We start from the raw sequence: 14,152 nt of genomic DNA on the forward strand, positions 1-14,152 counted from the left end.
CTCATCTTTTTAATCTGGTGTTTCCTGATTTTGAGCCTTGATCTGATAGGCTTCTTGATTCTTGACAAAACCTCTTTGTTGTAATCAGAGTCCAACTCAGTTTGCCTCACACGGGGCACCAATTGTCACAGCACTTTCCAGACTATCAAGCTGCCACAAGCCATTACCGTTGGTCAGAGTCTACTGTCTGTGCTGTATCTCCTTCCTCCAGAGGTCAGACCACACCACTCCTCCTCTTCCAGCCGACCCCCTCTCCCACCATCCTCAGGGCTATTTAACCACTTAGCAGGAACAAGCTACAGCTGCACATCATCCATGTCCATCAACCCACTGCCTCTGAGGCCAGGCCACAGCTGCATGTTATCAGTGCTAATCAACCCCCTGCCTTCATTCCTCTACACCGCTCTTGAGCTTGTCTGGCCCAGACCTAATAATGGGTGTGCACTTCCCACGTGTTGTGCACCATATAGTGTACATGTGTATTACACAGGTAAAGAACTCAGATATTAACATCTTCCCAGCAAAGCAGAAATTGCTTAGCTCTCAAGACCAACAACGCATCATACAATGGAATTGCACCTTACTTACACAGTTACAGGTACTTACACATAGTACCACTATGTTTAAGATCCCTGGGAAAATAAGAAAAAAAATTCCTGGATTCATGTCAGGATCAGCACACCTTCAGGCATACTCATGAATATTCATATTCATAATATCACTAATATATTCATATTCAGGCTCATCATTCAGATTCGTCTGGGTCTGGTGAGGCAAGGGATGAAGTACTGGCTACCCTAAAAGTTCACCGGCGCTGGGGTGCTGCCTGCACAGAGCAGCTCCTGTAAGAGAGGCTGCTCCCTAGCGTGCCTCACCTGGCCGGGCCGTGCAGAGGCTGAAGGCTAGCACAAGACGTGCCTGGGCTCCCTAGGCCCACAGCACCTCTCGTTGGCAGTCTGAGCTACCAATGCCCACCCATCCCACCAGCCCTTCCAGCAGAGGATGTCTGGGCTCCTTTCAGGAGGCATTTGGCCATATTTTCTGCCTGAGATTGCTTTTATGATATCTCCAAGAGGGAAAATTGAGTGCCAGGCCTATCACAGTGCCTCCAGCTATACAATGCACAAGCTCAGGATGAAGATACAAGTGTCCTAAGAGAAAGTTTTCTCTGGAATTCTCTGATGCCACCTTAGCCATTACCTGAGTGAAAACTTAGTGTAGACAAAGCTATTGCACTTGCATGAAGCATCGTTTCCTTGTGGCCCTTTGAGAGCTGTCTCGAGCTGACGGCATCAATGTCAAAATGTAAATTAAACTTAACCCCACTTAAGAGATCTCAGAACAGTCAAATGTTTTGCACTATTCAGTAGAAAAACAGTCATATGAACTAATTGGCCTGACAGGTTTTTTTTCTCCAATTCTTTTACACTGTTTATTCTAATCATCGCCAATGCATTTATTCATTTCATCCAGTGCGAAGCAATTTAAAATAAGTTCACACATTTGTTTGTTCACAAACATCTAAAAAATGTCTTTTGTGTAATTCATTTTAAAAAGCTGCACAATGAAAATAAAGCTTTCAAATAGCCTCATATGGAATATTACTCTACTGGAAGCATAATGTCACAGAAACAATTTCCAATTTCACTCTTTCTGTCATATGCAGCAATTTTCCACATCTAGTTTTATCACCAATGTCTCACTGTATTGACAGCATCTGTAAAGGATTTCCTTTACCTGCCAACATAAAAAAAAACCAACACCCACACAACAAAAAAACCCAAAAAACCCCACACAAACCAAAAAACCAAGACACAGACAGAAAGCAACCATGCTTCTTTGGAGTTCTATTTATTTATTTTAATTTCTTTTTGCCCACTCGACCAATAAATTATGCATAAGGATAGATAATATTTCAAGCTCAACTTTTGACATGGATAAAGAGAGATACTTTATTTCCAGAGTGAAAGACTTGGACTAAACACATGAATATTTTTAAAGTCTCATGTCAACTTTGGATTGTGTTAGAGGGAGATTTTTATTATTTTGCTATTTTATGTTTGATGTTATAAAACTCCTTCAAAGGGATTCAGATCTTTCTGCTTAGCTCTGTATATTCTGACTTGGCCATGTGTGAAGGGTGCTTATATGTGTGAACTACAGAGGGGGTGTGGTTTGTCTTGCTCATAGCATTATATATTTATGAGTTAAATCACCTGGTTTTCAGATTTTGAGAGAGGAAGAAATGCACATAAATCACAAGAAAAATTGTGGGGCTAAATTATAACTGAAGCATTTTATCTGTGATTATATCCCACTCTTCCCACTTCATGCAAGACACAGTTAGATCCTTCATACTGTTATCTGCTGCAGACTCTCTGTGGTTTCCATCATGGAGGATATGAGACACAGCAGTCTGGTTATTTTTCCTTATAATCTGTTCTATTCAAAGCTACTTTTAGTCCAGTTGCATACCAGTAATTGTTGCTTTGCAAGACAACAGCCTTGAAGAGCTGAGAAAAATTAGTAACAATTTAATTAAAGCTCTGATTTTTTTGTCAGGCTTTGATAGTAATCAAATTTTCATTTTAATCAAATAGTGATATCAAAAGAACCAAAGAAAACTATCATGCAGTGTGTTGAAAATTGCCATTAGACACAAGCTAATTAGTCTTGTTTTGAAAAAGAGTGGCTGGCTAACAAGCAAAAGCAACAGTTCAATAAGAGGAAGATTTTCTAAGTAGAAACACACCAATGTACGAAACCACTAAGATAATAAAAGCTAATTATTATCAAGATTAAACAGTGATCAAGGAAATCTCTCTGATTACTAGAGCCAGAGTAGCGAGAGTGAGTGAACAAAGAAGTGAACTTTCACTATACAAACGGAAAACTTGGAGGGGACAGTGTTGACGTACGCAAGTTACCAAGGGGGACTTGACAGCTGATCCACATGACATAAGGAAAACATAGCAGACTTATGAAACATTTTTAAAAATCCAATAATCACACTTTCTTAATAAAAAGACTACTACATGGGTATCTAATTATCAAAATTAATTATAATCTGGAAAACACAACTACATGCCTTTTCTGTTTATGCACAGAAGACTGTAATTCTTTGAACTACACAGAGCAAATACATTCTGGTTTAATGTGATCAAATAGTCCTAGCCCTCCTACAATTTTTTTTTCCCTCAGCTGTTACTAGCATTGGCAAGGCTTTCTTAAACCAGGCTCATCACTCTTGCTTCTGTAGTATCTGTAGAGAGGAAAACTGATGGCAGCTGTGCATTGCAGCAATGAATATACCTTCTGAATATAGTGTTTGCGGTTTATGAGCAAGTTAAAACTTCAGTGGAGGGGTATCAGGCCATCTCCATGGAAAGGAGACATTTTTTTGTAGGTAAGATGCCATGGATGCTGATATGTGACTACATCTAAAAAAGAAAGTGATGTCCTACCTCCTTGAGGTAGAGAAGAACTTAAACATCCACGTGGAATACCTATTAGCTAGGATAAAAGATTAGACCTAATATGCAGAGATGCACAACCATACTTTATGCTACCTCTTGAACAATAATTAGATTCAAATGATAATATTCAAGCCCAGTATTTCTTGGCTGGCTTCCTTCTTTCTCCTATGTGCTTTTGGAGCAATGGATTAGAAACACATCTGACTTGCATGGAATTTGCATAGGGTGACTTTAAAATAAAGTGACATTGTGGAAATGGTAATTACTTTGCTAATAGTTAATAATCTAATCGTGTCTCTTCCCAAGACAATGAAATAAGAGGATTTGTTGTCGTCTGTGAATCACTGACAAATCTGTCCAGTGATTTAGTCCAGTAGGATTAAAACAAAGAACACAGAAGCCCCAAACCTCCATTTTATTTTAAAAAGGTCAAAATAGTCATCATGTATCTTACACTTACTAAAACTGACAACAAAAAAGCCATTTAATATGAAGTGAAATGATACAAATGCAGCTGTACTTGATGTACTAAAAATAGCATACAGGTATTCACTTTCCTCCTCATCTTTCCATTTTGGCCCTACTATTTGCTGTGATACAATAAGAGAAGACAGTTGATGTTCTTGGTAGCAAGAGGCACATCTGGATAGTAATGGATTCCTGGGGAGGAGCACTTCCCAGCTCCATCATCCCACCACAGAACCTGTGAGGAAGCCGGTGCCGTACAAACTAGGACAGTGTGTTTTGTTTCCTTGTGCCGGTTGGCTAAACAGGGGAAAGTAGTATTTTAAGTAAGCCCCAAATGCCCTGAACTGGGAAAAAGACACCATAAACTTTCTATCAGGTATAATTCTGTGCAACCTGCTAGAAGGAATGGAGGGAAGAAAAGAGAGAGTTTGGTCTCAGTAGAGAGATGCCAGAGACAAATCTGGCCAACTATGCTCACAACAATGTAAAAAGAAATTAGCCACTCCAACCACCAAAAAAACCAACTCAACCCGAATTGAACTAAAAAAAACCCCTTTTGCAACAGCTTAACTGATATAGCTTTTTAAGTTTCTAAGAAAAATGTCAGTATACCTGAAAGAATAACCCCTAGTTTCTGCCAAATGGTAACCAATAAAGAAATTTCTACTGATATCAGAGGATTCAATATTCTCAGAAAAACCCATCTTATTTCCAACCTTATCAAATACTAGCATAAATCTGTTTTCCAAGGGAACACATCCAAGACAAAGCACTTTTCCATGGAAAAATTATATTCTAATAACTTATGTCAGACAACAAAGAAAAATAACAAGTGAGTTCCCGAACCTTAAATACTAGGTCATAAAACTCAAAGGAGGAGAACGGTTTGCTCAAAACTAGATGAAACTGTGGCAGACTTTTTAGACTCTTTCTGCAGTGGGAGCTGTGTGTTCAAGGCATGTTTGTACAATATGGGAAAGAAGCAAGAGTAAGCAAGACAAGTGGCGATTCCAGGGAAATCATCGTAGAAAATATCTGCCTTCACAGTTCAACAAGGAACCCTGTGCTTTAGGAAAGCTGTGACAGGGAGCTGCAGCAGCACTGTATCATACAAAAAACCTCCATACCTCAGCATTCAGAAGTGCACTCTGTGTGCTTTTCTGCATACCAATTCCTTACAGTTTACAGTTCAGGACTGAAGAACCTTCAGTATCTCCTCCCAGCACATTTCAGTTCAGTATGTAAACACAAGTGATGTGTTTTAATTGGCAGTCACCAGTGACCTGTGCTATGACAGTACAGGATGCAGCTGGACGTGTCACGAATACAGAGCAACAAGTTCAACACACATGCCATTGTGCAGAGACCACAGGCCCAAACACAGAACTTTAAAATAGCCCTCGGATGATTTGAAACCAGGCAGAACAAAATCTGGTCTTCACTTACATGAGCAAACTGAGTTAGTGGAGAATGAACAGAGTATGCTTTCCCCACTTACTCCCGTCCCAGGGAATCATCAAAAGATTCCAGCCTGAAATACCCCAAGTGCCAGGAAGGGGTTCTGACCTGGAAGTTAGCTTTGGAGGCCTGTCAGGCTCCTAATTCTGTCTACAATGCCATGAATTAGCATTAGCAAATACATGCTAGCCTACTATTTGTTGTAGAAGAGAGATTATTTTCCACGCTCCCTTTAGTAAGCCTGCATTGCACCATTCCACCATTCCCACATGTTCAAGCAGCAAAGAACTGCAAGCTCATAAAAAAAGATAAGTGTTTGTTTCCCTTTAACCTTACCTACCTCCTGTGATTAATATCAATCTGTCAGGATAATTTTCCTGCAAGTACGTTATTTTGAATATTAAAATAAACACTTAAACCACAAACTGCTCTGTATAGGTTTACTCAAAACCAGAATTATTCATCTATGTTCAAAAACCATACTTCTGTTATTGAAAAGCATTCGTTCTGTCATTATACTTAATTTCCATTCTTTACAAATGGAAGCAAAGTAGGAACGTGTGTAGTTTTTTGCTGCTTCTTTATGATAAAGTACTGTGTTTACTGTTAGTTTTGAAATGAAAGAGCTTTCTTCGCTTTTTTTTTTTTTGGTAGTTTTACTTGGCAATCCTTAAGATGGCAGGAAAATGAACTGAAGAAACCCAAGAAATCTAGTTCTGTTTGAATCAAGATGGTAAAATACAAACAGGTTTTTTGTACAAAATATTGTGGGGTTTTGCTGAGGTTTTTGTTTTCCACTTTCTAAATAAAACCATGAAGAAAATAAAGGCAATGATTTTCCTGAAGAGCTAATGTTTACAAATTTTGACTTTATCAAAGTAACTAGACAATTTCAGAAGGAATAGCAAGTTTTACTGAATAAGGTTGTTTCCATTAATACGTCTGGTGTTTTTTTGTTGGGGTTTTTTTTTTTCCTTTCTTTTCTTGCTGAACTACTTTAATGACATTTTCAAAATTTGATTGAACAAGGCCATGGAAAACCTGAAGCTAGACCTGCTTTGAGCAAGACTTTGGACTCTGTAATCTTCAGAAGTCACTTACAACCCAAATTTTACTACAAATCTAAACAGCACAGCTATTTTCTGTTCCATTCTTTATCCAAAGTAATTGGTTAAATATATCCAGTCAGGCCAGGTTTAGAGCAAGTCTGAAACAGCTACTTACTCCCAGTATCAACACAACTATAATAACCTCCATATGATGCTGTATCTCACGCTGTGGTCATAGCCTTGTTTTCTTTCCTGCCTCACTTTTATATTTTAAATTAACACCTATTTAATTCAAATTCCTGACAAGTCCTGGAAGAAAAGCTTTTTTTGGTGAAGTATTAATTATCTGTATCTCCTCAACTAAGGACTGAAAAATGCTCAATTTAAGTTTTTTTGTTCTTTCAACAAATTATGACTACCAACTATATTAACAACAGCAACAGCTATTATTGATTGCATTTGTAAGATTAGTATCTGTTTCCACATTCTGTATTGATTTATTGGGCTAATTTTGAAGTATCTAGGTTGCAGGAAACACTAGTGTCCTAAAACTAGGAACACAGATATAACCCAGAGCTAATTAAAATACTACATTTTTGACTTACAGATCTGGTGACTTGCAAGCTTATGCTTTTACTGGCATACAATGGATACATGCCAACATACCTTGTTTTTTTTTTTTTTTATAAACCCAGCTGTTTGCAATGAAACAGCCCTTATAATTTCCCAATTGACCCATAATGAAGGAGAGCAGCCAGCCAGCTTTAAAGCACCAGTTGTTAGTATCCTTTCTTAATCTAGGTTTGTGAGGTTACCTTTGCTGTAAGTATATTTTGTGAAGGTGAAACTGGAAATGCATGAGTACATGCACACATGTGTATATTTGTTCCTTCTACAGAGAAAAAGAAATGTAAAATGTCATTGGAAGTGGCTGACATATGCTTGAAAATTACCAGGTTCACACTTCAATGAGTGAGGTCCTGCCTTGGTCACAGCAGTCCAGTCAATAGTATGATGTAAATGTCATTATGGTGTGCTGTCCACATCACAGTCTGGATATAAATTTGGTTCTGGGGACGTAAAAGCTGTTTTTGTAAGTTACATTCAAAAACTTTCCAAATTATGTCCCAATGAAGACAACCAGGAAACTCCTGATGCTACCAGAATGGATGGCAGCAAGATTATGTTGTTTGGAGAAAAAAATTGCTTGGCTAGTTCATAGCTATTAACATCACATTTATTTATATCTTCCTGAGACCATGATAACAATGGGAACTGAAATTCTGAGTACTAGAAAAGAGGAACCTGCAAGTGTCAGTTCTGCCTTTCCCAGCTGGTTTAGTACAGACCATTGACAGGTGGGCAGTAGCGTTCAGCTGCAGATCACCAACGGTTTCTTCTGCCTTGTGAGGCTACTTCTATATTTAACAGATAAAGCCAAAGGTTAATACTCCTGAATAAATCAGGGAACAGTAACGATATAATATTTTCTAAATATTATTGATATTTTTCTTGTGATTAAGAAAAGCTTTTCTAAGGCCAGCTATAGACAAGTGTTACGTAACATGTGCCACAGATTATAACAGCTTAAACAGACACCTAGTTTATGGAAATAGATACACAGATACTACATTCTGTTTGAAGAACTAAAAAACACACATCAGTCAGAAGACAAATGTATATGATATGATCTTCATAGCAAAGCTAGAACTCAAAGGAGTTGTCCAGCCTTTGCCTCATCTTTTGCCTGTGGTTTCCTTTTGATGATCAGTGACTGTCCGTGTTTGCTAAATAACTACTTAGCAGCTCATTTAAAGACACTCCAGAAATCACATGCAACAAGTTGTGAATGTTTCTGCTTTAAAGCAGCCAGAGTTCCTCTGAGATTCTCTCTTCTGACAAAGTTTAGATACCTGTCAGTCACTTGCCTTGGTGTTTAATGATGTAAAGACATGACAAGTCAAAAAGATACTTGGAAAAAAAGATTTGCAACAAAAAGCTATCAGACTTGATCCCCACTGCAGGTCCAGATCACAGCATATAATGAATCTGTATTGCAGATGGTTAATAATGTACTTTGCCCATTCTACCCAGGTAACTTTGTGGTGGAAGCAAGGACAAGTAGCTTTGAACTGAGAATCCAAAGAAGACTTCTGAAAGTCTAAGTAAGAAGATTTGATAATACCAAGAATCAAGTGTAATACATACTATAAGAAAAAGTAATATATTTTTAACTACCCCAAGAAGCGAAATTTATTGATAGCATTAGAGGTGCTATAAACAGGAGAGATACAGCAGGGGGTCTGAATATATTTGGCTAATAACGATTTTTAATATATAACACATAGCATATGTTTGTTTAGCTCTGTGAGAACCTGGTAATGTGTTTTCCAAGGAAAGGTGATATACACCTCAAATGGGAAGTGGTACCCTATAATGAAAACAATTTACTGACAACACCAGTTTTGCTTCTATCTGCATGAATTAGGACATAATACTGAAACACAGCCCTGCGAAGAAAACCTGTCAGTTGGGGCTCAGCATTCTTATGATATGACAAGCCTTGAAGGTGGCAAAAATATCCGAGACTTCACACATGGAAACTAATCCATGTTGGGTTGTGGGAATTCCTCTAGGGCAGGGGTCCTCAAACTTTTTAACCAGGGGGCCGGCACGCGGATGCAGTGGCAGGCAGTCATCTGCGGCTGCTTGGTTTCCCCCCCCAACCCTGGCGGGGGGTGGGGTGGGGAGTGGTGGTTCTGTAAATACCGGGGGCGGATTGAGGACCCTGGGGGGCCGTATCCAGTCCGTGGGCTGTAGTTTGAGGACCCCTGCTCTAGGGAAATAATGTTTTGTTCAGGGGCTCCCAAGTAAGTGAAAATGGGGAAGATCCTTTATTTCGATTCATTTTCACAAATGGATTGGAATAGAAAGGAAGACATAAGAGGCAGGTCCCTTCCTCAAATTCATTTTGACAAAACTCAGTGATGAGAAATTACTTTACTGACTTCACATATTTTAAGTCAGAGGTAATTTTGGCAACAGCCCATTAACAGGTGACCCAAGCTGTAACTCAGAGAAAAAAAAAAGAAAAAAGAAGTACATTCCAATGTTTCCTTTCTGACAGTATAATCCACATGAGCTGTACAAAATACGCTCTACATGCTCAGCTATCTTCCAGAGGGCCAAGAAGGTGAAAAGTAGCCTAGAGGTAAAAAGCAATTTTTAACAGGCAATAAAATCTCATTATCTTAACGCTACAATAATGTACACTGTCATGGGAAATAACATGTTCCTTCACGCAAAAATGTAACCATACACATTGTAGTCTTTGTTCAAGGAGTTATTCGGGGAGAGGCAGGTGGTAGGTGTTGCAGTCATAAAACAGTTATACAAACCCATAGATATCTCCATAGATACTTGCTTACATTAGATTTGCTTTCTGATATTTTAATACAGACTAACAGAAAGACTGGAGTGGGAGAGGAAAAGATAGGTAGAAAATGATGAATGGAACTTACTCTTTACCCTGAAGTGGAATTCTGCAACAAAGGCATATCATGTTAGGAAAAGCCATTATTCCCAAATCAACAGGAATCAATTAGCTGTGGATTATATGGTTGGTTTGGTTATCATTTGCTGTATCTGCATTATTACACATGTTTTTTTCACAGCATGATTTACTTTAGCAAGAAAGACAGGACAGAAGGCAGTCTGAGGTTTGTGAGTTTGGAAGTACAGGAGCAAGACCTAAATTTCCGAAAGACCACCTCTCCATGAGCTTGTGGAAGAATATGTCAGAAGACTGGCAGACCAGACAGAACATAAACTACTCATTTCAGCCCTGCAAGACTCCACTTATCTCCTCTTTCTAACCAGATAGGGAGTTAAGTAGCTATAGGTGCGTCCATGATTTTTCCTGCCTTGGATACAAATGATTTTTCCCTAGTCCTGGCTAAGGGTACAGTGCCAGCATACCTTTACTTCATGCCAGCCCTTCTGAAAACTGTCCCCATTTCCTCTACAAGCTAGTGCAATTGTTGGAAGGCACAGAGAGCGGGAACAACAGGCTTCTATCTTCTCTTAGCCCTTTTTGATGACTTTGTCTTGCTGTGAGCATTCAATAGGTTTTATACACTACCAATACTAACAAAGTAACTCATTTATATGTCTACCAGAAAAAGATGGATGCAAAAAGTTTGAAAAATTGGTTGAAGCTGAATCAGATTAAAATAATTAAGACCCAGTTTCACATAGAGTATCCTGAATCTGTGTTACCCAATATTGATCTGAAGCCTTACTCTTCCCATTACTGGTAGATCTTGGTGAGAAGTTTTATCAGACTGTATATTGCAAGAATGACATATTGGACAAGGATAGGGTTATGTAGCATTCTTTTGGGGGGCTTATTATTGCAGTGGGGATATGGAGTATCAGAATTTAGAAAGGGTTGACTTTAAAGTACTATGCTGTGTATCGCATGCAGTGATTTGTGAGGCAAACCCCATCTTAAAAGCTACAGCTCTACCAAACAAGTACTTTAAGCCTAGTAATAATTCAAACCATATAACCAAATGTTCCAGTCTATTTCTGATCTAGTTCTGTCAGACACTCCTAAGCCATACTGTAAAAAAAAACCCAAAAAAACACACACACACCAAAAAACAAAAAAACGCCAACAACAAAAAAGCTCACAAAACAACCCCCCAAAAACCCCAGCAAGAAATCTGAAGGTAATCACTTTGCAAGCCTTATTTATTTTATTATAAAGAAAGACTTTCAGAAAGCTTTCAAGACAATGCTTGTTCTTGAATAAATGCCATTACGAATGTCACAAATGTATAGGATATGCAAACCAATTTCTGAAGAGAAAATGAATGAGCATCCAGCTGAACAAACCACAGTGCCCTACTCACATCCTTTGTTCCGCACAGAAGCTGGAAAACAAATTTCTTCTGGATAAAGTGAATGCTGACTGATTGCCTTTTTTATAAAAAATTGCCACCTTGACAAAACCTGCCCATTTGCTCTATCCCTATGTACAACCAAGATTGCTTTTCTGAAACACTTTCAAACTCCACTTGCTGCCAGGATAACTGAATGTTTTATCTCTTAGGCTTGAATCCCCTTGGCCATGACATTATTCAAATACTGCCGATACAATAGTCTCTCCATACAGCTGCTTCTGCTAACACATACCAGTAAGAACTTTATTGTGACAGCTTATGAAAAAATTTACATAATCAAAGGAAATGTGGTAACACTTGAAGTGTCCAGTAACCAGTACTTCATCACGGCACAACACCTACAGGAAGTGCATATGACATCCATGAGTACTAAATGAATCCATTAGGATTACTGGTATTAAAATGAATACCAGATGCATTAACAAGGGACTGCATAAAACAAAATGCTGCACAAATGTTTGCATCCCAATCTCAGCTTTCAAATAACATCAGCATATTACCCTAAAATCATTACTTTGCTATTCTAGTTCCTTTCCTAGGGAGCTCTAATGATAGTTCTTGCCCTACAGTGAATTCATATTGCATCTGGCACAGGAAATTTGGCATTTCAATTTACATAACTGTTTTCAATTGCACAAATTTGCTGTTCCCTAATTCTCAGCGTACTTTGGACAACAGTTTTCAATGCTTGACTGAGAAAGAGCAGAACTCTGAGCCAAACAACTTTTCTTTCCCTCCCTCCTTTTCTGTCAGTAGGTTCTATGCTTTTTCAAATGGAGATAAAGGAAGGTTAAATGTCAGATTTCAAAGAGCCGAAGCTGTCCATCATTTTGCCTAGTTCAATTTGGATACCTGGAACTGACTAACAGAGACTGGATCATGTATTACAAGTGAGAATTGGAGTCTGGGTGAAAATTCAGAGACCAAAAAGTATGACATTTCCCAAAAAATAGCATTCTCTTTTATGTCAGATCAAAAGAGACAAAGATAAATGGCAGCATTTCTATGAGACCAAACAAAATCAGTACAGCTTTATTACTAACCGAGTTTCAGCTGCAGCTATGGAAGGCAGATACACTTCTCTAGAATACGTACAGCTCTAGGCTGTACACTGCTGGATGTTAAAGGAATAAACTATGAGTGAACAGTGATAATATGCCACACGCAATCTGCGTGAAATATTAGTACGGGATTTAGAATGAAAACAACAAGGGACAAGAGGTGCAGGTGGACTGGAAAGGAGGGAATACAACACGTAGGAATAAATAAAATCGAGTTCTAAGAAGCTGCAGACCCTCTAGCTTAATCTGGTGGTAAGTAAAGTCCTCAGAGTGCCTGTAAATCAAGGGATACGCCATTATAGTGCGACCCAGGGTTTCAACTCAGACGCTGAAGGTATTTACATTTCTTGAGAGAAAAATGAAGGGCTGATATGGGGAAATTACAGAAAACTACAGCTGTGGAGAAGGAGAGGCAGGCTGAGGCTAGTGGATTTTGCTGGAAGTGTCTCTGCCATTAGGAACAGCAGCAATAACATTACCTCTCTGCTCACCATTTGCCACCCATGTTTTACATGTATGTTAATTTTTCAGCGCTGGCTGCTGTGACATATCCCATGCCTGCACTACCTGCTGATGGCAAGGCACCTAGTTTTTCCACAAGCACATTCTCTGTGACCGAGTCTGGCATCTGAGATGTGAAAAAGAGACAACTTGGCTTCTGAAACAGGGCATATCCTGGGTAAAGGCAGTCAGCACCATCTTCACAGAGGTATCTACTAAAAGAGAAGATAAAGCCACAAAGAAGGATCTTTCCTAGCAGCTCCCAATGAGATATGTGGCTCTTACTGAGGCAAGAGAACTGATAAGCAACGTAACTCCAGGAAAGGAAGTTTGCTAGAACCACGCTGTCTTGATGTGGAGCCATGTCCAGTGCCTCCTGGCCTTTTTGAAGATAGCAATGGCAGCTACAGGGTGGGCTGGGGACACGGAGACAGCAGGAATTTCAGGGTGGAGGAGAGAGGAGTTGCTGAGCTCAGTGAAGTGAAACACAATGCCAAATTTCTCAAGTACATCTCAGCCACAGAAAAGACAGGAACCACTGGTCTATGCAAATCCCTTCTGTCATGCCGAAACCTTCTTGGCAGCCTGGTCTTTCAGGTTTTTTCTGCTTCCATTAACTGCTGCCACCATTCCACCCACTACAGCTGTTCAGCCATCTCCTGCTGCCCAACTAGTGTGCCGCAGTCCCTTCCTTCTCCCGGTCTTTGTTGCTACCTCCCACTGCCCAGAAGGAAAAATATGGCAATCTCAGGATCAACAGGTTTGGGAAGAAATTAAAGGGGCAGTTTTGACTTCTCAGCCATATAATCTCTGTGACAAAATTAGATAGCAAGCCACAGAAACACAAACCACACCTGTATGTAGCATAATCATGGCTTTCACAGAATTTAGTATTTGATTTTCCCTGCTTATTTACAAATTCACTGCACAGAATAAATGGCCAATTCCATCTGGAAGGTCAGCCACAGTAAAGAGTTTTAAGAGATCTTGAGACAGTAATTTTGAAAAAAAAAATTGTTTTGCTTAAGCACCCTCCAAAAGGTGTTATGGTATAAACACATACAGGTTTCTCAAGTTCCTCCTAATTGAATGTAGAGAATGCACACTGGAATACATACATAGATGCACGTATGTGCAGTGCTGTGGAATTACTGTACTCTTTTAAAAAGTAG

At 39.1% G+C, this 14,152-nt stretch overlaps 1 long non-coding RNA gene across 1 annotated transcript in view; it reads right to left on the reverse strand.

Annotated features, from left to right (window-relative positions):
• Positions 1-14,152, reverse strand: part of LOC308063842 — a 98,462-nt gene that overhangs the window by 69,882 nt on the left and 14,428 nt on the right. Inside the window, exon 1 of the long non-coding RNA XR_013928107.1 lies at positions 1-14,152. This exon is cut by the window's right edge and continues 14,428 nt beyond it. This is a non-coding gene — a long non-coding RNA (uncharacterized lncRNA).

The sequence above is a fragment of the Falco punctatus genome, assembly GCF_963210335.1.
Source record: "Falco punctatus genome assembly, chromosome: 4".
Classification (NCBI taxonomy): domain Eukaryota; kingdom Metazoa; phylum Chordata; class Aves; order Falconiformes; family Falconidae; genus Falco; species Falco punctatus.